The sequence below is a fragment of the Canis lupus genome, chromosome 3 (genome assembly GCF_003254725.2).
Source record: "Canis lupus dingo isolate Sandy chromosome 3, ASM325472v2, whole genome shotgun sequence".
In the NCBI taxonomy this organism is placed as follows: Eukaryota; Metazoa; Chordata; class Mammalia; order Carnivora; family Canidae; genus Canis; species Canis lupus.
The window spans coordinates 82,221,288-82,248,248 of NC_064245.1; the positions used below are offsets into that span (position 1 = coordinate 82,221,288).

Genomic DNA, 26,961 nt, shown 5'->3' on the forward strand with positions numbered 1-26,961 from the left:
TATGTTCTCATTCATTTGGGGAATATAAATAATAGTGAAAGGGAATATAAGGGAAGGGAGAAGAAATGTGTGGGAAATGTCAGAAAGGGAGACATAACGTAAAGACTCCTAAGTCTGGAAAACGAACTAGGGGTGGTGGAAGGGGAGGAGGGCGGTGGGGGGTGGTGAGTAGGTGATGGGCACTGAGGGGGACACTTGACAGGATGAGCACTGGGTGTTATTCTGTATGTTGGTAAATTGAACACCAATAAAAAATTATTTTATTAAAAAAATCATATTGAGTATGAAATACAGTGAACTCATTTGACTGTCAGAATGAGGTGCTCATTGTTTACAATCACTGAGAAAGAGAGTAACTAGCAGAGTATTAGAACCAAAATTCACAGTCCAACATAAGGACTTTTTCAATGATATCACTGTATTTGTTACTACTTTCTCTTGTGCTGTGGCTGCTATCAGTATCTGCTAAATCCTCAGCCAAGTAAAACAGGAGAATGAAAGTCAAGGTCAGAGAACACATGAATTTTATATTATGTCTTGTTCTGTTGAAAGGTGGTATGGCCTGGTTAGACATTATCTTTCCATTATCACTTTCTTATGCTGACTGCTGACTGTGCTCAGGTGGCAAAGAGAAGTGGTAATTGGATGAATATGTTCTACCCCTCTTGATAATTAAAAAAAAAAAAAATAGTGAAAACAGCTTCTTCTTGAACTTTCTACTGGCCACTAAAGACGAAATGTCACCAGAAATAGTAACACAAAGATGAAGTCTTTCAAAATGATTGGTCTGGGATCCTTCAGGTCTCACTCATTGGTCAACTGATTTAGAATGTGCTTTACTAATTCACAGCTTGGGCTCCAATGGCAAGATCCCGTGTGAACTCCATTTCCACCACTACCCTGGATTGCACATCTTGAACCTTTAATGTTTCAGGTGTGATTCATCTTGAAGGAATATATTCCATACAACAACGTGAAAAGGTTATAATTAGGAACAGTTTGACAAGACTTCTGCCTGGGGGTGGGAACCTTAGTGACTTAGGTGTTCTCCAAGGTATGATTTTCAGTTCTTCGATCTCATTTTTTTCCTTCCTATATCTAACAGCACATAATGAACCATGTCCTAGAGACGAGTTCATACTAACCAAGTTAATCAGAAAGATACAGAAGTCAGGTTCCCATTTGATTAATTGAGAATAAAATATATAAACCGTTAAAAGTTCAGAAATAATGAAACTTAAATTGCTTGTAATTTAAACTTAATTGCCGACAAGCCTGATTGTAACATGGGGTTTGATAAGTGCATGATCTGAGGTTCCATGGGCAGAAAGCAAGTTTTAGCTTACTTGTCAGCCATTTGTATATCTTAAATTAATTTTCATTACTACATTTCTTCTTATCTTGTTGTAAAAGCATGGGCTTATATGTCACAACAAAGTGTTCAGTTTCTCTCCTGACCCAAGAATATGGTCCTTAGAATAAGGATTTATAAATTGTTGCAGACAGGAGCTATGTTGCTTGTTGACTGAATCTTCCTTTTCAAATAATCATTTTTATTCATCCAATCTTTTGCTAAACACTTAATGAGCTTCTAGTATGGGCCGGATTCTTTACTAAGTTCTAGAAATATAGAGATACACAAGAAACAGTACCTGGACACAAGGATGTTAACAATCATAAGAAAGTTAAATTAAAAATAATTATATGACAGAGGCACCTAGTGGCTCAGTTGATTAAGCATCCAAATCTTGATTTCAGTTCAGGTCATGATCTCAGGGACGTGTTATCAAATGCTCAGGAGAAAGTCTCTCTCTCCTTCTCCTCACTCCTTTCTGCTCTCTCGAACTCTCTCAAGTAAATAAATAAATATATTTAAAAAATAATTACATGAGTATTTGATCAAAGTTATGATAAGGAGAAACAAGGGTTCAATGTGACCACAAAGAAGGAATAATATAAATCAAACTTGGGAAGTCGGGGAAGAATTCTTGAGAGAGGGAACATTTCATCATGCCTAGTAGTTAAGATTAGTTGCTAACTATGGAGACTATGCTAACTGGCTTCTTCGACAGGGGAATGCACAAACATTTAAAGAGATAAACTGACATTAGGGGAAGGAAATCAATCAGTATTACTCCAGCAAATCTCAAAAGCAGGAAATTATGGAACTTGTATCTCTTGTGATACTGGTAACAAGACTTAGCTCTGATGACGACGCACCAGTTTGTGCGTGTTATTTCAATGTTAGATTCAAAAAGCTTCATTGGAATCAGGTGTCTAAATCTGCATACATCAGCTATGGCCCAAAGCACAGGATAATGGAGCCTATAAGTGGCTGGTGAAAACTCAACTCAATATATTTGGTGATTCTCAAGGAAAAAACCTAGTATGAGTTGACAATCATCCAAAGAAATACCACTATTCTATTTATCATGGTTTGATTAGTAGTCTTCATGCTTCTACTGTCTTCAGTGTGAGATTCAAGTAACTATATGGCTGACAAAGATCTCTCCAAAGTTCGAAGCCTCTGCTTATTTTTCAGGCTATATTGTACCAGACCATGCTGCCTCTTGAAATCTAACCCAGCTACAACAAATGATTCTCAGCAGGCTTCATGAAGGTAACCTACTCCTTCTTGACTGCAAGCCTTTGCCTGTGCTAAATTACCACCTTGCACATGCTAAATGTGTTCTATTTTTCTTTTTGCTTGACAGACTTCTCTTATTTTTAGCTCTTAGCTATAAAATCATTTCTAACAAGAAGACTTCATTGACTCCTAAAGAATACTCCTTTGAGTTCCCATAGAAACTCGTTTTTACTCCCATCGTGTGCTATAGATCTATAACCTATCTCCCTGGAATAGAAGACATCTCTGTCTTGTTTTGTACCACATTCCAAAAACCTAACAGAGTAATAGCACACATTATTACTCAATAATTGCATATTGAATTATTAAAGTAAACAGTGTTTTAACCTCCAAATGTCTATTTATTTGCATTTTTATACTTTTCCATAAGTTATGTTCCTTTAAACATTGTCTTGCATCCAGATAGTATAGTGCTTGACACAGAGCTTGATAAAATAGTTAAATAAGCACCAGTGAGAATAATCGTGATATTAGAAAGTGGCATGTTCTTATGTAAAGTAGAAACTCCACCATTGCAAAGACCTCTTTGTCTTTACATCTCTACTTTCTCAAGGTCTATAAGAGTGCCTGGCACACGGTAGATGAATAATATCTTTTACTGAATATGTAAGTGAAACAATTATCATTAATACAATGTGAGATTAAAAAACCATAAAACTATTCTTAGTGTAAGCAGCTTTAAAAATGATTTAGATGCTCAGTATTACTGTAATGCACACCCATCGCAACCGTGCTGCAAAACAACAGCACACTGATGTGCAGTTTTCAAATTGAGGAGGCAGCAATTGAATTAAATTACCTTTATCACCTGACACCTGTGTCTCTCCTATCAGTGATAACTTCACACAGACCAGGAATCATCAAGTATTGTTTTACTATATAAAATAAATATTGATGGATGTCCTACAAAAGTATTTAGATCGCCAATCCATTTTTTGCTCCTTATAAAAATAATAACCTCAAATGTTTATCCTTTTACCTCTCTTATTTATATTCAAAAGAGGCAACTTTGAACAATCTTAGCTGTATGGAAATGCTAATTTTTTAAAAAAATTTATTGGTAGGGAACCCTCTTTCCAAATCCTACTCCCTCCTCACCTTTCATTTATTATCAAAGAGGCAAAATATTTCATTTTGCACATGTGCAACTGGCCATTTGAGGAGTAGGTGAATGTCATTTAATTTTCTATGAATGTCCACCTGGCAGGTTAGGCTTTGGTACACATCAATCTTGAGATCACATCCTTAAAGTAAGAACAATGATGGGAGAACAAAATTGGCCTTGAGAGCAGCAATCTTAAGATAGCCTTTCCCTTAATAATATTAGAGGGAAAAAAATAAGTGATTTCTCCAACTGAAATGGCAAGCACAAAGGAAAAGAAAAAAAAATGTTCAAAGTGGCAGGGTCTTTGCTTTTTCAAATTCTTAAAATACGGCTTAACACACAATCTCATAAAACACTAAATGAGGGTAAAAAGGGAAAAAAAAAGTCCTTTTTTGTATTCCCTCAAGAAAGCACAAAGAGACAGATGGTCCAAATGAGAGGGTCCCTGGTCAGATGAGACCTTAATAATCTTCGTTTGCTTTGACAAAGAAAAGTACGTAGTGAACCGTGTGACGACTTTGTTCTCCCAGGAGAAAGCACAACAGTGAGCAGAGAACGATGCCTAAAAATGGCCACATCTTTGACAACATGGGTTATAGTGCTTCGTTTGGTTAAGTAATAAAAGAACAATAAGAATCTTTCCTTTTATACCTGTGTCACATATAAAACCCAAAGACAAAAGTCCAAAATAGTATGATTTCTATTTTTTTTTTCCTTCTGTTATATAATGAGAGAAGAACAAAGAAACTTGTTTAACTCTATCTCTGGGTAAAGAAAAATGGTAAAAACAAAGAGAGAAAGCAGTAACAGCCCGTACTAACAGGATGTTAAAGTCTCACAAACTGCTGTTTGCTGAGCGCAAGTTCATCCTTCAACAGCAACTAGAGATTGACTGGAACTTCCGTCTTGCTCTAGAGTTTGAGCTCCTTTGATCAATAATGCTTGGGGAGTAAGATTGTGAACTAATTAGCATCATCCTTTAAACCATAATCCTCTTCCTGATCGGAAGATAAACCAGTTTCCTCTTTCAAAGACTCAGCACTGATATCATTGAAGTATACTTCAGGAAAATCTTGGGTAGAAAACCAAATGTCTGAAAATTATGTACCACCCAATGTCCAACTAATTTCTTCTGAATATTCTGGAAGAGAAGTACCAGAGGGATTTATCCATGGCAGGAAGCATGACACAGTGGAAAAACTAAGTATTTTGTTTTCAAATCCTGACTCTGACCTTTGGCTATGTGGCCTCACTCAAAATATTCAACCTCACTGCACTGAAATTTCTCAATTTTTTTTTAAATCACTTCAGAAGCATGCTTTGAAGTCCCAATATCAGGTAAACACAGAACACTTGACACAGTTAAATGTTTTTACTTACTATATGTTATAATATCAAATATTTGTGATGTGTAAAGAGATCAGAAATGAACCAGATTGATTATTTATTTAGAGACAGAGACAGAGAGAGAAAGCATAAGCAGGAGGAACACAAGGAGAGAGAAAGAGTCTCAAGCAGACTCCACACTGAGTGTGGAGCCTGATGCAGGGCTCAATTCCAGGATGCTGAGACCATAACCTGAGCCAAAACCAACAGTTGGGACACTTAACCAACTGTGCCACCCAGATACTCCAACTTTTAATAGATATTATATCCAACATATAAGAATATGACTCTAGTCCTAAATCATGGATGCATCCAGGCAGAAAAATGACAAAGGTTTCAGACAAATGTCCCAATCCAGTCTTAACAAAGTGTCTTTTCTTATCTTTCCTAAATCTTTGAATAAATAATAGCATTACTACCATCCCTACAGTCCTTGATTTTTTATTCTCTCTCTCTTTCCCTTCTTAACTCCTTTTTTCCCTCCCTAACTTCCTACTTCTCTTCTTAGCCATATCTAATTTTGTTGCTACATTATGTAGATTCTCATCCCCATTATATTTCCTACTTCATTCAATTTTCTTTTTTTTTCCCTGCTATTATCACCTCCATAATCCAGACATCAGATACTTCCCTTTCTTAAATTGGTGGAAGAGGGAATCAGAATAACCTTGTACCTTCTAGATCAGAAGGAAGATGGGGTCATCAGACAGAAAGCATTCAGTAAATTGCATCATTGATTCTGATGTTGCTCAGAGAAAAGTATTCTCAAGTAATGGGTAACTCTAATAGAAGCGACCAGAAGAAGGATCCTATTACATTCATACCAGGATTATGAATTCACAAAGACTTAAACCCAAATCATAGTAATAAGTAGTTTTATATCTGTAATATGAGTATAGGCAGTGTGTGTTTGTGTGTGTGTTTTTAAGGATTTTATTTATTTGACAGCGAGAGAGCACAAGCAGGGGGAGCTGCAGGCAGAGGGAGAGGGATGTGGGGCTCCATCCCAGGACCCCAGGATCATGACCTGAGCCAAAGGCAGATGCCCAACCAGCTGAGCTACCCAGGTGACCCGGAAGTGTGTTTTTAAGCTGCATTTTCTTTGCACTCGCTATGTGCCAAATACCGCTCTGAGTAATTTATACATATTAATTTATTTAATTTCCCAAACTACTCATGAGTTCAGAACCATTATTATATGCATTTGACAGATGAGAAAAAAAATAGCTCAATCAAAGAACTTGTAAGTGGTAGGGTATAGATGCCTAGGCTTTTAACTGTAAACTACAATGCCAATTTAGAAACATGTATTTTTTGGAAGAAAATTATTGTATGCTACATAACCAACATATTTTTTATTCATTCATCATACAGTCATACATTTTTTTTTCCCTCAAAACCTAGTGTGCGACAGGCAGCATACAACCTGGGGAGTCCATCGGTGTAAGACAGACCTGGCTTTGCCCTCATGGAGCTGGCTGATGGATCAGATGCAAGATGAAGGGGGTAAGGAAAAGAAGAAATGCTGGAGGATTCTTAGAAATTTTGTTTAAGCAAGTGGGTTGATGACGGCATTTTTTTTTTTTTCCATTGGCTGGAAGAGGGGATCAGAGTCTTGTCCAGCAATTTTCAATGCTCAATTGATTTGGCAAGACTGGAAACTGTTGTTGTTGCTTTTTGGTTGGTTGGTTTCTTTTCATCAGGAGGCACATAATGTCTGGGATTTCTCTTGTGGATAATTTGAGAGCAGTGTTGCTCACTTATTCACTCCTCAAGGTTTTTAAAGAGTTCTACTTTTTGTAACATCTCTGTTAAGCCCTAAAGATAAAACTATGAGTAGAAGAGTTACAGATCTGAAGAGATTCACAATCATTAATATATTTTCCTTGTTACAGTCACCAACTGCATAAATGCCTGCCAAAATGAATTGAACGGTAACCATCTTCTAAAAGACGTAGACAAAAACCACATGTGATTTTTAAAAAAATTAGGAGATCTATATGGATAGAAAAATCTCAGTATCATCAGGAAGGAAGTTCACTTCTTATAATGTCTTTTTTACCTTGGTGGTATTGAAGTAATTTTCAAATTCTTATTGTGTGTATGTATGTTTTTTTTAAGTTGTTATGTAGTTTGAGTACAGAGATTCATTCTCATCTAGATGCAGTGCTTTTTTTTTCCTTATTGATTCTTTTTATTTTTTTTCCCTTCCCTTCTAAGATGGAAGTTGCCTTAACAATCCTTCTGAGGCTTACAAAAGAAAAGTAGCACAAGCAGGGAGAGTTTAGATGTTCTCTTCCTAAGAAACAGAGATTTTGTAATGAGAGCACATAACACAGAGTATCCCTGAAGGCAGAAGAAAAAGAGCTTAGCTTTCCAACTCTGCATGTGAAATGATTCACTAATTAGTAGTCCTAAATGTTAGGGGATGAGAGATGGAGGGATAAAAGCTGTTTATATGGTGTTTTGTGTATGATGGAAGTGTTGAATGAAACTTTGCTTCTTCGTGGAAAATACCACTCGGTAAAAATCTGGTCCTATAAACTGTTACTTAAGCGGGATCCTGCAGCTGCAGACTGATTAAAACCCAGCAGGTAAAGCTATAATAAACAAATGCCACCTGCTGCTGGAACAGGTGTTTGTGTCCTCATTTAGCAACCAAAGTAAATGAGAGGATGCGGAGGGGTTAAGGAGACCATTGCCTGGATTACCAGGAGCCTGGCATTCTGCAATTCATTGCTGTTTGTCCTTGAACTTAATGCTGGGGGTTTTGATTTGCCAGGTTAGTTGATGATGCCTCTAGGATTAAACTTCGATATAATTAAGAAGACCTATATCTTCTCCTGGTTGGATTCCCCACATTCAGTGTCTGCGGTTTTTTTCCCCTTCTGTTTTATTGTTGACCTCTCTTCACCCTACACTACTTAGAAATCAATTACAGGACACGAATTATTGAGGAGAATTTCTTTCACCTTCTAACAACAAGTGAAACGAAACCGTATAGGGGATACATTAAAAACGCAATATGGCGGATAGTGTCCCATGAAATTTAGTAAGTACTTTTAAAATGTCATGGGTTATATAAAATTAGGCTCTTTTCTACTCCCTCTTCCCATCACCTACCCCCCCTTACCACTTTCATTCCTCACAACTACCTTCCTTAGCACTTTCATTCCTCACAATTATTCTATTCAGCTGTTCTCACAACTCACCATTTGCTGAAAGGAGAGAAAAATATTACTTTCACTGTTGCAAAGACTTCGGGCCTCTTCTTTTCCTCTTAAATAATGTAAACTCAGGGAAGTCATTTTAGAATGATTCTGAGAAAGTCTATTTGGGAGACTCAAGAAATCTTGGGGGCAGATAGTTCCTCCAACATATTTTCAGTAGTTGCTTCTCTGTGGTGAGTCTAAGTTATGTTACAGATTCTGCTGTAAAATCCAATAATAAAATAAACGTGATAATGTTTTGACTGTTTCAAAGAGCTAAAAGAATGTAAAAAGGAAGCTGAAATGCGTGTGGTTTAAGCCCACAGAAATTAGATACCACATTTCCAAATAAGTTGTGAGACGTGCCAAGGACTTGAAAAAGAGGTTGGAGGTGTGTGTGGGGGGGTGAGGTTCAAGACTCTTAAAACCTCTAGCAGTGGGTAGAGAGTTAAGAAAAAAGAACTTTTAGGAGACCACTTGGAAAGCTGATTACTTATACCCTTGGGAGCAGAGATTGCAGTGACATTTTGTGAGATTCCAACCTGAAAAATTGGGAGAACAAAACACAGCCAGTAGCTGCACTGACAGCAGAGGAAAGAAGTGGCTGCTTTGGGCGACTGTATACTCAAACTCTGTCCAGGCTGACAATGTGGAACATTTACCTTTGACCAGATTTAGACCAGGATCAATAAACAGAAGGCATAATGATACTCAAACTTTATATCTGAGAACTTTATGGATGTTTCAGTTAAAGCTATGCTGGGTTGTTGCTGTAAAGACATAAACCCTACACTTGCAGAGGCTTAACAAAATAGAATTTCATATCCGTTCATATAAAATCCAAACAGGTAGGAAGGGAGCTGGCTTTCTTCTTTGCAGTCATTCAGGGATCTAAAATTCTTCTATTGCATGGCTACTCCAGGCGTTTAGATTTCTCCCCATTCAGCTGGCTGCTGGGAAAGGCACATCTTTTTATCCACTTTGATCTGGAGGTGATACATGCTGAGTCTTTATCAGTTCCCAGGGCCCCGCATAGTTGCAAAGGGGATGCCTCAAATGTAGCTTCTGGCTAAGGTGCTGCTTTGAAGGAACAACTCTACACTATAAAAAGGGTGCATGCCTCCCAGGTGGTGAGCTATTGGTCTCTTCCATAACAATGCCTAAATTAGTCAGAGGGATTTCTAGATGCTTCAGGGTCCATGCATATGTAAAGGATCATCCAGGAAAGAGAGTTCCTCAATCTTCTTAAGGGAATTGATGCGCAAAATGTCTGCAATTGGGAACGTGAAGGAATTTCTAAGGAATTCAATACATCATTGAAGGAAAGTATTCACATTAAAAGTTTTTTCCTACCCAAGGAAGCATTTAGGTCAGTGCTTGTGTAACTATTCTTTTCCTGTTCCCTAAACTCCTTTTCTGTTAAATTTCCCTCACCCTCCATCCCAGCCCCCACATGGTTGGAGTTAGAAGAAACTAGAAACAAAATGTAAAAGAGAAAGAAAAAAAGAAAAGAGAAAGAAAAGTGGAGAGAGAAAAGGAACCTACTCCATCCCTTTCTCACCACAGACCTAGAACCTTCTCAGGATAAATTGAGTAGCTTGCAATACACTTTAGGAACTTATTTTATTGCCAGTATATGCTGCACAAGGCAGTAGTTTCTTACCCACAGGGCTTTTGGTTATTTGATAGTAGAAAATTAATTAATTAATTAATTAATTAACAAACAAGACTAACTTTAATTTCAATCAGTAGCATGGGAAAACCCTGCCCCAGAGAGTACATTTAAGGGATAGTGAAAAAAATACCAATTTATGATGATATCCCGTGAATTGGGCTTGTTCAATCAGAGGATGGGATAAATAATAGGTGTAATATTGACCGTATGAGACGAAACATTTTGCAGGTATATAAAATTAAGAGTTCTAGTTGACCAGTTGTTTTGTAAGGTAAGTATTGATTTTCTTACCCTTGATATTTATTAATGGTATGTAACTATTTTGAATACATTTTTCTTACTTTGTACAAAGTTAGCATTGTTTGATCATTGGTGGGCTATGATCTTGGAGAGTTTCCAGGATCACTCTAAAGTAATATTTCAGAGAAGAAATAGGACATATTAGAAAAAAACTAGCTGTGATCTGAAGCCTTTCATAACACCTTTCTTCTTCTTTGTCAGGTAGAATTGATCAATCTTTCTTCCCTTTAACTCTAACTTGTGCACATCTGTTTCTGCTCTTGGAATTGAGTGTTTTGAAGGCAGTGGTCTTCAAATTCCCTTTGTCTTCAACGATGCCTGATATGTTGAAGGTCTGAAAAATAGACCCAGTGGTTTGAAAAAAGAAGACAAAAAGTTTGGGTTTTATTATAAATCCTTGAAATTATCTCTTTTTCTTTCCTTTAATGAATTAATTTTTCTCCTAAAAGTAGAACACAGAAAAAAATCAGTTAATTGAGGCTTTCAGATTCAAGATCCTTTTAATCAAAGTTTTAATGAATATAGATATAGAATATAGATGAAAACTTTGACAAGATAACTCTCTTGATATCATAATGAAGGTTGATATGTTAAAAAAAATCCCTATGGTAGATACCAGATGGGAGATCTATCACAAAATTGTTCCCTATGTAATTCAGAATTCTGTGCTTCTTTCTCTCATACACGGCGATTCCAGAGGGATAAGAACATCACTACAGAGTTGAACGATCCTGAGGAAAGAATCTGTACAGTAAGGAGTGATATTTCCAATGGGGCACAGGGCTCGAAAAAGCTCACTTGAAGCTTGGTAGTGATTTTGCCTTGTGCTCACAAGAACTTTCTTGGTATACTTAGACTTCTCTCTCAACCCTTAAAGTCTGTGTTGTCATTGCCTTCAAAATCAAGTTCTGAAAGACATTTCCAACATGAGAAAGTAGGCTCTTTTAATGAATGATGTTGTTATTAACTCATTACCTGTGTCTTTTCGTTAGGTTTTGCATTAAATGAAAATTACTTAAGATTTCTGATACTTTAGAAAGAAGTCAGTATGAAAGACACTCCGCGCTTAACATCTGTTGCCTTTGCCAACCTAATTGATTATCTTAAGGAAGCAGTTTGTACAGGAGTGACAAAGTATGATTTGAAAGTAGAAGTGTATTATCAAGGTGTTAAATTAACTATGAAGCAATCTTAGCGCTTCTAAATGTTCAGAGTCCTTCTGTTACATGTGAAAAGAAAGTGAATGCAATATGCTTAATATTTTTTCTGCATTCTTCCTTTGTCTTTGGAGGTCACCATTTTTTTTTTCCCTGTTTGCTGATTTCCTCCCTATTAGGTAGCACATCAGAATGTAGAATTTCTGCCTTGTAGAATTTCTTTGATACTGGACATTTATGACATGCTGGACTTGTAGGGCTTGAGGCTGTTTCCAGCACATTCTCTAATTATGTTTAAATAGAAACTTACTGTTATAAAATAGCAAATCTGGATTTTTAGAGCAGAACAGTTAAAACAGCAGTGATGCAAATCGAAGAAGAGTGAGATTAAATTTCACCCAGTTCAGCCAAGTATAACTCTGTAACAGAAAAGCAATGAATTCTTCCATAGTTTCCAGGGGGCATATTTCAGGGTTTCCTTATTTTTGGCCTCCCTTAAATACTTCTTTCCTTTAACATGTGTGCAATTCATCATTGGCCAGTACCCTTTCAAATAGACAACCTCAGCAGTTTAAATGCAAGACTTATTGAGCTTTGTTGTTCTTGTTCAGTGATGTAAGACGCAAAATTTGACATTTGCCATCCTTCTCTTTACAACCAATAGCAAAAACCGGGTTTGTCTGTGACTCCTTATTCTATTGTGTTTTTTTTTTTTTTTTTTTTTTTTTTTTTTTTTCAGGATCTAAATATGTGGTGAAAATGACCGTAGGAAAATTCTTATCGGGAAACAACATGAGAGAGAGAGAGAGAGAGTAAGGAGAAAGGAACTTTAGTTTGAATTCTTTCTCTAACTTATGACATGCATTTAGACAAGGCCCTTAAACTTGTTTGAGCCTGAGTTTTACTATTCAGAAAATGAGAACTTTGATTGACTCGTTTGCCCTCCACCCAGATTGACCAATTGTTTTATCGGTGGTAGTAGTAGTAGTAGTAGTAGTAGTAGTAGTAGTACAACCACCATTGGGCTTAATTTATTTTATTGAAGTATAACTTTATACAGTAAAAGTATCCAAATCTTCAGTGTACAGCTCCATGAATTTTTAATATGCATGGACCCCTGTAACTACCACTCAGATCAAAGTATAGATTGTGCCAATCCCAGTGGGTTCCCTAGTTTTCCCACTGAGTCCATATTCCTTACCATTCTCTTAACATCTGACACCACAGCTTAGTTCTACATGCTTTTGAACTTTATGTAAATGGAATCAGTCAGTATGTCCTTTAGTGTGTGTAGGGCTTCTTTTGTTCAACAATATATCTGTGAAAATCATCCAATCTCTGATGAGTGGCAATACTTTGTTCTTGTATACTGCGGTGTTATATCCCATTGTGTGCATACACCATCTGAGTTGTTTTCAGATTTTCCCCATCATAAGATGCTAGTAATATTTTTTAGTATATTTTGGTGAAATAAGAATTTTTTTTTTAAGATTTTATTTATTCATCCATGAGAGACACAGAGAGAGACAGAGGCAGAGAGACAAAGGCAGAGGAAGAAGCAGGCTCCATGCAGGGAGCCCAACATGGGACTCCATCCCGGGTCTCCAGGATCATGCCCTGGGCTGAAGGTGGTGCTAAACCACTGAGCCACCGGGGCTGCCCAGAAATAATTTTTAATAGGATGGACATATATAACTAGAAACAGAAATACTGAATCATAGGATAATCGTATGTTCAACTTTAGCAAATATTTGTTTGTACTGGTACCATTACCAACCTTAGATTTTTATTTAAATTATTGTTTTAAAACCTTACCAAATTTGTGGTTGTATTTTAGTATACCAGTGTGTTTTTAAAAATTATTTAAGTGTTTTTATTTAAACATATATTTAATATCTATGAAATAATAGGTTTGAGGTGGTAATTATATTGTCTTCTAATTTATATTAAGATAAATATAAAATTATTACAATGTAAAACATCTATCTGTATAGAAGTTTATTTTTTTAAATATTCTATTTATTTATTCATGAGAGACACAGACTGAGAGAGAGAGAGAGAGAGAGGCAGAGATATAGGCAAGAGGGAGAAGCAGGCTCCATGCAGGGAGCCTGATGTGGGACTTGATCCCGGGACTCCAGGATCACACCCTGGACCAAAGGCAGGTGCCAAACCACTGAACCACCCAGGGATCCCCTGTATAGAGGTTTAAATAGTCTCATGTCAACCACATTTGTTCTAGATCACCTGTTCCTAGGTCACTTCTCTGAGAACTTTTAATTTTACAAGAGATTTCTCCTATTTAGTCAACAGTTCCATTAAAATCAAAGACAAATTTATAATTTTTATAATTGCAATTTTACAGCTAAAGGTTTTTTTTTTTTTTTTTAAGAATATGTTTCTAGGGATGCCTGGGTAGCTCAGTTGTTAAGTGTCTTCCTTAGGTTCAGGTCACAATCCCAGGGTCCTAAGATCAAGCCCCATATCCAGTAGGGAGCCCTCTGCTGTTCCGCTCACTTGTTGTCTCTGGTTCTCTTTGTCTCTGTCAAATAAATAAATAACATCTTTGAGAAAAAAATAAAGAAAACACTTTTAAAACACATATGCCTAATACTATCATGATATGAGACAGCTAGGTTTTGGATACCTATAATTATAATGTAACAGTTGTGGCAGGTTTTTAGTCTAGTAATAGCTAAAGGCTTTGTCAATCATGTATGACCTCATGGCTACAGTGCAGGACAGGTGGTTACAGAACTGAGGTTCTTAATGCTCATGGAAAAGGTGGACCCTTGAAGGGTAGCTACTTCACATCCAGAAGCCAGGAGGCCACAATTAACCAGCAAGACCAGAGGCACAGGTAAGAGGTCTTGACCCTCAGGAGGTTGAGGAGATGTCATCCCTAGGGACAAATATTTGGGCAATCAATAAAGATAGTGCTTAACACCTATAACATGAAGGAAGGAAGGAAGGAAGGAAGGAAGGAAGGAAGGAAGGAAGGAGGAAGGGAGGGGAGGGAGGAAGGAAGGAAGGAAGGAAGGAAGGAAGGAAGGAAGGAAGGAAGGAAGGAGGAAGGGAGGGGAGGGAGGGGGAGAGAAGGAGGAAAGGAAGAGGAGAGGGAAGGGGGAAAGAGGGGGAATGGGGAGGGAGGGAAGGAAGGAAGGGAGGGAAGGAAGTGGGGGGAGAGGATGGGAGCAAAGGAAATGGGAAGGTATAAGACGTAGCGCTGTGTGATGCATGTCCTAGCACTGACAAGCCAGCATGGCATGTGTTAGGCCTTCATTGGTTCTGAAGAAATCACATTTCACTTCTCTGTCAACCTTGCCAAAACATTTTCAGAACCACACGGCTTTCAAAGATCTTCTTTTCTTCCTTTATCCCTCTTTCTTAAGAGGAAAAACAAAACAAAACAAAACAAAACTGGATCATAGTCTGAAGATTCTCCCATTTTCCACAGAAACTCTCCTCATTGGCCTTCACAGGCTGTTCCCTTAATAAATCTCTGGTGTATCTAACGTCCTTTTGGAATCAGCTTCTTGGAGGACACAGACTAATTAATGTGTGTTTTCAAGCACATCCTCAGCTATTACATATAATTTTGTGGAAAACTTTATATTCATCATTACATACGAGTTTATTAGCTTTAATTTTTTGGATGTTTTTGTTTTAGACATACAATATTTTAAAAGCCAAAGAGTAGATCCTAAACCAGCCAAGATACTATGGAGAGAAGAGGGCAGAGGGGATATAAAAAAGATGCATTAATTCTTTTTTAACTATTTTAGGCTATATTATTGGGAGAATATTACAATTTTAATAAGGTAATTTTTTTAAAGCTTTGTTTAGTAGTGCAGCATTCTTGAGGGCAAACAATTTGCTTCTTTTAAATGATAGATCAAAGTGGATGTAAAATGAATTATCTTGAAACATATCTACAGACTTTTATTTAGTTTTTTTTTTTTTTTTCCTTAATTGTCATTCACTTACCTTTGTCTGGTTCCTGAGATGCTATGTAACTTTCCATTTTGTTCTCACTTTGACTCAGATTCAATATTTTCAAGGCAGCTAGTTTGGTTTTGAGGGTTAGCCTTTTGTCACAAATAAAAAAAAAAAACAAAACAAAACAAGACTGCTTATTTATAGTTTCAAGCTCCAAACCCTTTTCTCATTGATTCGGGTAATTTTGTCATCAGTGCAGTCTTTTGTGTCATAATTCAGAGTATATAATAGGTATTTGTGGGATCTGCTATTTAATGATAGGTAAATGATAGATTAGAGAGATACATAGATAGATAATACATGAATGTATAGAACCTCCTCTGAAAATACCCAAAATTCAGAGAACATCACAAAGAGGTTTGTAATAAGCTCAAAGTGTCAAATGCTTTTTCTTCAGTTCAGATTCAGTGTTATTTTGGTTACAGATGACCATACCATGCCTAGGTTCAGCTACTTTTTAGTCTTCACCTCATGATATTTCTACTCTTCCTATAATGCAGATAAAAAGACTTTAAATCCACTTCAAATAAAGGTGGATATCTACTCTCTCTTTTGTCCCAGGACTCTATAGAAAATTCTCTTGGTTTTTGGCCAGTGTAGAGACAGCTTACAACCTCTTCGTACTTCTTGCACCCCTTTCCAAGAAAGGAAGAGAGATTGAGAAAAATGAACATGTGTAGCCTAGCCCAGGGGGCATTTATCTTCAGAACAAAGGTTTCCCTTGCTGGTTCAGATGGTAAACATACCACAGTACAGTCTGTCCTTGAAAGGGAGGCCTTCCAAAGTCTAGCTGGGCTGGTCACGGCGCATGTTTGTGTATCTAATTGAACAAGTGCTTTCTAGAGAATCGTTCTGTCACAGTGTTGAGCCGTGTCACCAAGTGAGGAGTTTCAGAAACAAAGATGAAATTTTAAACTCTGATTTCTGCAACTATCTCTGCAGTGTTTCCAGAGTGGAGAAAGAGACAGACAGAAGAACTATGTATTGATAATTTTAAGCCCCCCTCTAAAAGCCTGATAGTTCAGCAGCTGAGCCATGATAATGAGGCAACAAGAATGGGAACAAATCAAAAACAGTAAGGCTGGTAAAGGTAAAAGACACAAGGACCCTGGATGACAGATGAAACAGTGAGTAGCTGAAACAAGGACAGTAATTTCCTCACTTCAATTTTCCTATTTTATGACAATAGTAAATACTTTCTTTCCTATTAGTTAGGTTTTCTATTATTTTTTTTTCATTTTCTATTACTTTAAGTGGAAAGCAATAGATGTGTGTTTGGACTTTCAAGACAAGTTTGCATTCATTCATTCACTCTTCCATTCATTCAACAATTTTACATATTTTACATTACTTTATTCTACTCTATATAATTTACTTTGGAATATACTTATTGATTTTGTGTCTCTTTTTACTTAAATGGAATGTTATTTTTCACTGTGTCTCAGTGCTTATAACATTGTCTAGTATAAAGTAGGTGCTTGATAAATCATTAGTGAGTGAATAGATAATATATTATGAAGTAAATTATCTGTGGGGCACCTGGGTAGCTCAGTTGGTTAAGGTCTGCCTTCCATTCAGGTCACCCAGGGTCCTGGGATCGAGCCCCATGTTGGGCTCCCTGCTCAGTGGGGAGTCTGCTTCTCTCTTTGCCCCTTCCCCAGTCATGCTCTGTCTGTTTGTCTGTCTGCCTCTCTCTCTTAAATTAATAAATAAAATTTAAAAATCCTAAAAAAAAAAAAGTAAATTATCTGCTATCAACGAGGTGTACAGGGAAATCATGAGGAAGATATAGGAAAACTCATAAATATAATCCAGAGTTATAGGTATGATGATTTTAGTTGTGGATGAAAAATATGAATCTGGTACAATAAAAGGAACAGAGTTTCCTCTCCATGATTCACTGATTAGAAAATACTCTTACGTCATCATCATGGGTATCAGACTTCTCTATTTTAATGACCTTCTAAAAGATAATTGAAATACAGCAGATAATTAATAACAATTGGTCAGTTGGGGAAGATGTATATGCTTGCGAAGCCATCACAGCATCACATCAGGAAAGCAAACATTTCTATCACCCCAAAAAAGTTCTTTTTTTATTATTTTATTTTATTTATTTATTCATGAGAGACACAGAAAGAGGCAGAGACACAGGCAGAGAGAGAAACAGACTCCCTATGTGATGCCCAATGTGGGACTCGATCCCAGGACTCTGGGATCATGCCTAGAGCCGAAGGCAGACATTCAACCACTAGCTCACCCAGGATTCCCCTCAGGAAAATTCTTAATGCTTTTCTTGAATCCCTTCCATTCCTCCATCTGTGTCTGCATATAAGAACTAAGTTGCTTTTGGTCATTCTAAATGAGTTTGCCTTTTCTCTAAATTTATATAATGGTTTATATAGCATGTTTTCTTTTTTCTTGACTTCTTTTCAGTCAGCAAAATAATTTTAAGACTCTTCTATGTTGATGTGTATCAACAGTTATTTGCTAAATAGTATCCCATTGTAAGAATATATTATAATTTGTGGACAATGGATTATTTACACCTTTGATCTATGGCCAATGAAGTGGCTATAAATTTTTTTGTATAGCCTTTGTTTTGATACATGCTTTTGTTTCTCTTGGCTAAATATCTGTAAGTCAATTGCCCCAGTCATATGATAGGATGTATTCAAGTTTTAAGAAACTGCCAAAGGTTTTCCAATGTGATTTTACACTTTCATCTTCCCTTTAGCAGGGAACACTTGCAATGTTCCAGATTTTTAACTTTTGAGGCATTTCAATAGATACATAGCAGTATCTCACTGTGGTTTGACTTTGCATGTCCTTGATGACCAATGCTTTCAAATCATCTTTTCATGTTCTCGTTGGCTATTTATATTTGTCTTTTATGAAGATTCTGATAAAATATTTTGTTTGTGGGTAGCGCTGGTGGCACAGCTGTTAAGTGCCACCTGCAGCTGGGGTGTGATCCTGGAGACCCAGGGTCAACTCCTCTGTCGGGCTCCCTGCAGGGAGCCTGCTTCTCCCTCTGCCTGTGTCTCTGCCTCTCTCTCTGTGTCTCTATGAATGAATAAATAAAATCTTTAAAAAATATATTTTGCTTGTTTTTACTACATGGTATGTCTTCTCATTGAATTATGAGAGCAATTTATATATTTTGTATGTAAGTTCGTGTATATACGTGTCATGAAAATTTCTGCCATATTCTGCTTATCATCTTTATTTTCTTAGTGACGTGTTTTGAAGGGCAAAAGATTTTAATTTTGGTGGCATCCAATTTGCCTTTTTTTTCTTGTATGATTTTTATTTTTTCACTCAAAGAAATATTTGCCTACCTTAAGGTTACAAAGATTCTTTTGTTGTAGAATTTAATGCCTTAGATATTAGGTTTTATATTTAGGTCTGTGATACATTTTGAGTTAATTATTTTGCATAGTATGATGTAAGAATTGATGTTATGTTTTCTTTTTTTTCATATATATGCCATCCAATCTAGTTATAATAATAAAATAGATCTTCTTTTCCTCCTCTTAATTGTCTTTAAATCATCGTCAGAAATTTCTTTTCTGATCCGGTAATCTATACTATTTCTATGCTTTTGCCAATGCCTGTCTTAATTGTGGTCACTTTATAGTATGTCATGATATCAAGTACTATAAGTCCAACAACATTATTCTTTTTAAATTTACCTTGGCAAATCTAAGTGTTTTCTAAATTTTTGAATCATCTCATCAATTTCCACACACACACACAAAAACCCTTGATGTAATTTTGATTGGTATGAATAGAATTTGTAGTAGATCAGTTTGGAAGAATTGTTATCCTAACAGTAAGTCTTCTGCCCAATGAACTTGATATACATTGCCATTTATCTATTCTTTAATTTCTTTTAAAAATATTTATAATTTTCAGAAAAATGACCTTGGATTTGTTTTTTGTGGAATTTTTTCTTAGGTATTTTATATTTTTGATATTACCAAAATAAAATTTTTGAAAATATCATTTACCAATTGTTTCATGTGTATATTAAAAGGTAATTGATCATTTTTTATTAACCTTGTATATTTGGGTCTTGTTAAATTCAATATTGAGTTCAATATTAAATTCAACCATCTGCCTTGTTTTCCATTTCAGAAAAACAATTCATATTCAATTTATATGAATTTAACAAATTCAGAAAAATCATTGATGTGTGCATTGGAAAGTACATACAAGAATTATTTATAGTGAACTGTTTTTAATGAGAAAAATATTTAAATGGCTCAAATATAATCAACCAGATAATAGATACATATAATGCATATTTATCAATTAAATTGAACTGAATTTAACCATATGAATCAAGTAGACGAATTCACAAAAGGAAGGATGAATGGGGAAAAAGGCAAGTCACAGAAGACTACCTTAGCATGATATCATTTACATAAAGATCAAAAGTATGTGAAACTGAACAAGCAGAATTTTAGGGGCTAGGTATAAAATGGCAAAACCTTTTTTTTTTTTTTTTTAATCAAAGAAATGATAAACATAGAATTAAGGGCAGTGGTACACCTGAGAGGTACAAAGCAATATTTGATGAGGAAAATATACAAGGATTTTTTTTAAGATTTTTTTTAAAGTAATCTCTACATCCAACAAGGGGCTCCAATGCACAACTCCAAGATCAAGAGTTGCATGCTCCACTGACTGAGCCAACCAGGTGCCCCTACATAGAAATTTTAATTATCAAAAGTGTTTTATTTAGTAAGTTTGAGAGTGGGTACATGTGTAGTTTTTTTTTTTTTTTAATGTTACTATTTGTGATTAACAGTTTATCTAAAAAAAAAAAAAATAGTTGTTAACCATTTGGTGAGTAGTCAAAGGTAACTTCCATATCTGATACCCAAAGGGTGTCTTTGATAGTATTTATACATCATGAAAACCAATTAATTCATGATCAGGATGCCTGCGTGGCTCAGGGGTTGAGCGTTTGCCTTCAGCTTACGGCGTGATCCCAGTTCAGGATCTAGTGCTCCCAACCCTTCCCCCCACCTCCCTCTTACATAGGGTTCACAGTGGACAGCCTGCTTCCCTCTCTTTCTGTATCTCTCATGAATAAATAAATAAAATCTTTTAAAAAATGTTCATGTTCAAATACCTTCTGAGAATATAGTACTATTAACTTAGTTATAATTGGGTGATAAAACAAATAATGACTGAAAGTATAAAAGAGGTACCTTTTTTCAAAGTGAATGGATGAGTTCTGGGCTTCATATTATGATTTACATGCTTGTGAATAAATCTTTGAAGTTGAACAATAGCAAAATACAAAGTCACATTAATCTGTACATGTTATGAAAATCGAATGTAGCAACTTTAATCCTCTAACATAGAGTCATTATAAGATGTATTTTAAATGCAAAGTTTCTCACATCTTACAGGTGTGGATCTCCTGTGTACTACTTTTGGTAGCTATGATACTGAAGTTTAATGGTGCAAACAAATTATTTGATTTTGAGTTTGAAAAAAAATCAGTTATTTTAGAGTCTATATTTTCAATGGAATAAAATTAACAACTGCCTTAAAATGGAAGAGATAGAAAACAAAGATTGAGTTAACTTAGTTGATTACTGGCAAGGTACTGAGTCTTTTGGGTACTATACCTGGTCAGATTGCCATCCCCACAGGCCCAGGCCTACTAGCAGTCCAACATGTCCTAGATATCCAATCCCTAGTTCTCTCCATTCCTGTGTGGTTCCTATACTTGTCTAGAAGATTCTCCACATTCACAAAACTTGACCTGTGTGTCTCTTATGAGGCCTCATGTCTAAGCCAATAGACGCTTTAACATGAGGAATGAAGACCTCCAAATGAAAAGCATAAATTTTCAAGAATATGTTCCTCAAGATGATTTGGTGAAATAGTGATTGCCAACTTCCAATAGGAAAGATAGAGTGTCCAGGTATATTGATTTGAGTACCAGATTATTTAAAATTGTTGTTATGTAACTGTTTTCTCCTCTAAGAGATTAATTTACAACTACTGAATTTGGATGAAAAGTTATATTTACTCAAAGCAAACAAAAATATAAATTCCATATGATATCAGAGGGAACGGAAATATATAATCAGCTAGTCCCACATCCATTCTCATCCCACATAGGAGAAAGCTGATTCTATGTGTTTAGTGATGTACCAAAGGTTCAAAACAAATTGAGAACCTAGCTATGGGCATTATGCCTCTTACATAAACCCTTTTAATTTACAATATAAAAAGAAAGAAATTATGGAAGAAAAAGATAGCTAGATATACAGAAATACCTCTTACCACCTTTTGCCTTATGCTTTTCTTCCCTTTAAACATAGTTTCTAAAATTGTTACACCTTGCCATTTCTATTCATATAAAAATCAGTTATCCCATCCAATATAGTCTTTTATAATAACTTTGTGAAAAAAAAATCCATACCCATACAATTATTTCTAATGTCCTAGGGAATTTTATTTTTAAAACTTATTTTAAATGATAAAAAAGGAAAAGCACTTATATTTCTGCCGTATATAGTAGATTAGAAAATAGGTTTGTACTTTGGAGAATTAAAAATATAAGTACACATACAGAGACAATAATTCAAAATTGGCTATTGTTTCAGTAAAGATTTGACAGCTCATTTTCTTAGTATTTTCGTTTGTAATGAACCTTACCGAAGGGACAATGGTGGGGGGAAAGCATCTCAGAAATGGTATTTGCCTTTCCACAATTATCTCTTTGAAAAGTAACATTGTGCCTTAAGCGAAGGATTTGACAAATTAAAATTTTTGACTCTACTTTCATAGAACAATGTAGAGCTTTGACAGGTTCTCAAATTGCAATTACTATAACAATTATTTGATTTAACAATAATCAGTGGTTTTTTTTTATATAAAAAGGACAAAAATTTGCCTCAACAGTGTTTGGGATAAAGAAAAATGCATGAAATGTTTTAAGCATTTATTGCTTAAATCCTCCAATAGTCTCATCAATAAGGAGTTTATCACTTTGTCAGTATAGACTATTTAAAGTTTTCACTGTGTCCTGGGAATTCTATTTAAAAAGCTGCATAGTGGGGATACCTGGGTGACTCAGCGGTTTAGCGCCTGCCTTTGGCCCAGGGCGCGATCCTGGAGACCCGGGATGGAGTCCCACATCGGGCTCCCGGCATGAAGCCTGCTTCTCCCTCCTCCTGTGTCTCTGCACCCCCCCCCCGTCTCTCTCTATGTGTATCATAAATAAATAAATAAATCTTAAAAAATAAAATAAAAAAGCTGCATATTGAAATCCATATTATATCTATTTGTTTTAGTACCATAGTAACATATAATATTATTTGTCATATTATCTGATATATTTTCTTATATAAATAATTTATGTGATTCCTTGTCATCTGCAGCTTTCCCAAATTTATTGAAGGAATTCTTCATTTCAATTTTATCCTCTTCCATACTCTTCTGAATCTGAACTTACAATACTTGACATTATTGTTCTACATATTTACTATACTTACTTATTTAATTCCTGCTTTCCCACCTAAAAAGCTTATTGCTTTACTGTCATTTTGTGTCCTGGGTTAATATTTTCATTCTGATATCAGGTAGGGTTTTAAATATCCATTGAGTTACAAATTAACAGAAGTTAACTCTCAACTCTATTTTCTGATTTCTATAGGTCAAATATGATATTACTGTACTATTTTTTTTCCTGTAAAATATATGTCTTAGACTGGGTTAGTTGCCACTGTCTATCAAAATCTGAGCTAGGGACGCCTGGGTGGTTCAGTGGTTGAGCATCTGGCTTTGGCTCAGGGTGTGATCCCAGGATCTGGGATTGAGTCCCACATTGGGCTCCCTGCAGAGAGCCTGCTTCCCCCTCTGCCTGTATCTCTGCCTCTCTCTGTGTGTCTCTCATGAATAAATAAAATCTTTTAAAAAAATCTGAGTGAAGGGTTTATTTGGTAGGTGTCCTAGAAACAGAATTTGGAGATGGGGAGTAGTAAAACAGGAATGAGGAAAGGCCAATACTAGTGGTGTAATCTCCAGTTGGTTAAACAGAGACTACTGAGGCTCAATCTTACTGGACCTTTTTAGGATCTGTCTAGAACATGCCTTAGAATGCTTTACAGAGGAATGGAAGAGGAGAGGATTTACATTCAAGGATTGCTATAAAGAATGTCTCAGACTTCTAAGACAAACATGACTGAATGCTGGACAGGTTAGGACAGAAGTCCAGGGAATGAGGGGAAAGATGTTTGGAGTACTGAGTCAAGGTACTGTCAGTTACAACTGTGAGGAGCTGCTTGCTGAACAAGAGATGATGTCAAGTGTGAGCTGAGATGATGTGACATGGGACACAAGGGATATCTGAGTCCAGAGGTATAAATAATTCATATTGCTATGTAATAAATATAACTAAATGTATAATCAAAACAATGCCACACTAAAACAGACATAAAAAGTCTATGAAGGAGGGAGAGGAGAAGACAGATGGCTCAATTTCCTAAAAGAGCAGCTGGAAATATTTGTCTGTTAGTATGGTTTCTAGGTTGCTCATTTCCTGGTCTTTAAACTTTGTGTACTTTAATTCGCCTATGCTCTTAAATCTCCATTGCTTTTTGGCCGGTAGGGATTAAAGGCCCGATTTTCTGATGCAGAATTCCTTCCCGGCAGATGCTGGAGCAGGTGCATGAGAGAAAGATAAAGAAATCTTAAAATATCAGAAATATTAGTAGGGCAGAAAAAAAGAACATTATAGACAAAAGTAGGGGTACGTAGAATAGATTTTCTTTTTCTCAGGTTTTATAAATTACATTTCACATCGAAGCAAAAATTATGACACTGATGTGGTTCTAGGTGCTCTTTGGGCTCCAAGGAGAGGACATGGGGGTGAAATAGGTGGCAGGGGATGTGGTGTTTCGGAGGATCCAGTGAGATTTGAGAAACATTTTGATCTTGAAAGTGTAAATGCACATTTTAACAGGAGGAAATTGACACTTTCCTAATAAACTTAAATTGAGAGTAGATAAGCTTGAGAAGCAGGAGACACTTGTAAATGATGAGGATAAAGGAGATTCAGAAGTTGATACCCAAAACAGTGAAGGAAATACTGAAGATGAAAGGGATCCACTTGGACCTAACTGCTATTTTGACAAAACCAAATCCTTTTTTGATACTATTTCTTATGATGATAAGAGTAAACAGAGACCAATTGGTGCTGAAGAAAGAAGATTAAATGCCAAAACATTTAGAATCACGCTTCGTCCAAACCATGCTTGTGTGGGGCATAGAGGCAGAGGAGGTCTGGATTTCTGGGGTGTTACCTTCACCACCCCTCCAGGATTTCTAGTTGGGTTCAGAGGAGTTCCTGGGGGAGGGGAGAGAATTTGCAGATTTTGATACAGGAAAGACAACAACGTTGCTGCATAGTCTACTAACAAGTCCTTGAAAATAGGTGAATTTCTAGCTCTTCATGGTCCTGAGAATTGGTTTCAGTCTTGAGAAGAATAAAGAAGTGGATCCCCTGTATATGTGTCACCAGCACTGGGTTTTTGTTTATTGCTTTTTCTGCTTAATTACAAAGATATAATGCAGTTATTTTTTGGGGAGGGAGTAGTTAGGCTCATATTAAAAAATGGGCATATATATTCCAAATATATTTGGAATAGCAGGTTAAGTAATTTCTTACGTATAGTTAAACTACAGCAGTATTTCAGTGGGACTTAGAAATATCTTTTCTTCACTGAAACAATTTTTCTTATCACTAAATTGTATTTGACAATTATTGTAAGTTGCCTGCAGATAGGATCATGATACTGTGTTTTGAGCCATAGAAGGTTGTGTGTGTATCTCTCTCTCTCTCTTGCTTTCTTTCTTTTTGGAAATCCTGAAATCTTCCTGTTGAAATAACTTATTTTGTCAATTAATTACAATGCTGGATAATAGAGAATTTTGTCAGTCAACTATGTACACACAGTAAAGTACTGTTTCTTGGGCAAAGGCAATTTTTATATAGTTGGAAAATTCCATTATATTCATTGACAAAGAAACATTAAGAACTTTGGATAACTGTATAAAAAGTGACTAATTCTTTAAAGAATAAACATTTTAAAGTCAGCAAACATACTGTGTCCTTGCAGAACTTGATGTCTGAAGAGCAGAGCTATGGGTGGTGGGTCTTTATTCATGGTTTACCAGACTTAAGATTTTTAAAATTTTTATTTTCTTTTTTAATGTTTGCAATGCAAATGAAGATTTGATATGTACTTCCATTACCTGAAAAGGATAAATTACTCATACTTATTGTAAGAACTTCATTTTATAGCAAGTGGGATAGCACAGGATTGGTCCAAGTAATAAATATTTTCAGTATATGAAATAAGTAATCATAGATAAGAATGTACTTGGCTGTATTTTCACATAAGTGCTCTCCCCTTTTTTAAAGACAATAAAACTGGGCATAAATTAAACTGTTAAAAAAATCCACAGATAAATCAAAGTAGAATTCTAATAATAAATTTTCAAATAACTCACAAGAATGTAGGCAAAACAAAAAAGAGGAACAAACAAAAAAACAAATTGAAAAAAAAATAAATTCTAGACTTTAGCTATGTATTATTTTTGTATTGTTGCTATTCCAAATTACCACAAGTAAGTGGCTTAAAACAAGACAATTTTTTTTTTTTTTTTATCCTATAAGTCTGCTGGTTAGAGATCCAAAGTCATTCTCACTGGGTTAAAGTCAAGGTGTCAGCTTGGCTGGCTCCTTCCAGAAGCTCCAAAAGAGAATCTATTCCCTTGTCTTTCCAGCTTTTAAATACTTCCTGCATTTCTTGGCTTCTGGCCCCATCCTTGCCATGGCATCATCACATCTCCTTCTTACCCTGACCATCCTAACTCCATGTGTTAAAGATCCTTTTGACTTTACCGAGTAATGCAGGGTAAGTTTGTCACCTCAATATCCTTAACTTAATCATACTGCATAATTCTCCTTGCTACTTAAGTTAGTATATCCATAGGTTCTAGTCATTGGAGTGTGGATATCTTTGGATGGGCATTTTTTTTCTACTATAAACCTTAACATATCAATAATCACATTAATAGAAATCTTCAGAATAATTCAGTTAATAGAGAATGCCAGAGTCAATTAAAAAATAAATAAATAAAAGCAAGCATGGCCTAACTGAATGTAACTCATTTCAAGTAGAACAACATAGGTAGTTTGGAAATGAAAGTTGAAAAAATAGGTTTTAAACAAAAATTAAAGGAAACAGGAGTGGTTACATATGATAGAGTAGATTTCGGAGTAAAGGCAATCACCAGAGACATTTTGCAATAGCAGAGGATGTAAAGCCAAAACTGATGGAACTGAAGGAGAAACAGGAAAACTCACAGCTAAATTTGGAAAACTTGACATCCCTCTATAATAATTGATAGAATAACTAGCCAAAATCAGCTATGATATAGGGGAA

General features: G+C 35.8%; 1 pseudogene; it reads left to right on the top strand.

Moving 5' to 3' along the window:
• The first annotated feature begins 23,741 nt into the window (after nt 1–23,741).
• On the top strand, nt 23,742–24,938 carry LOC118354172 (protein LSM14 homolog A-like; annotated as a pseudogene).
• The last annotated feature ends 2,023 nt before the right edge of the window (nt 24,939–26,961 follow it).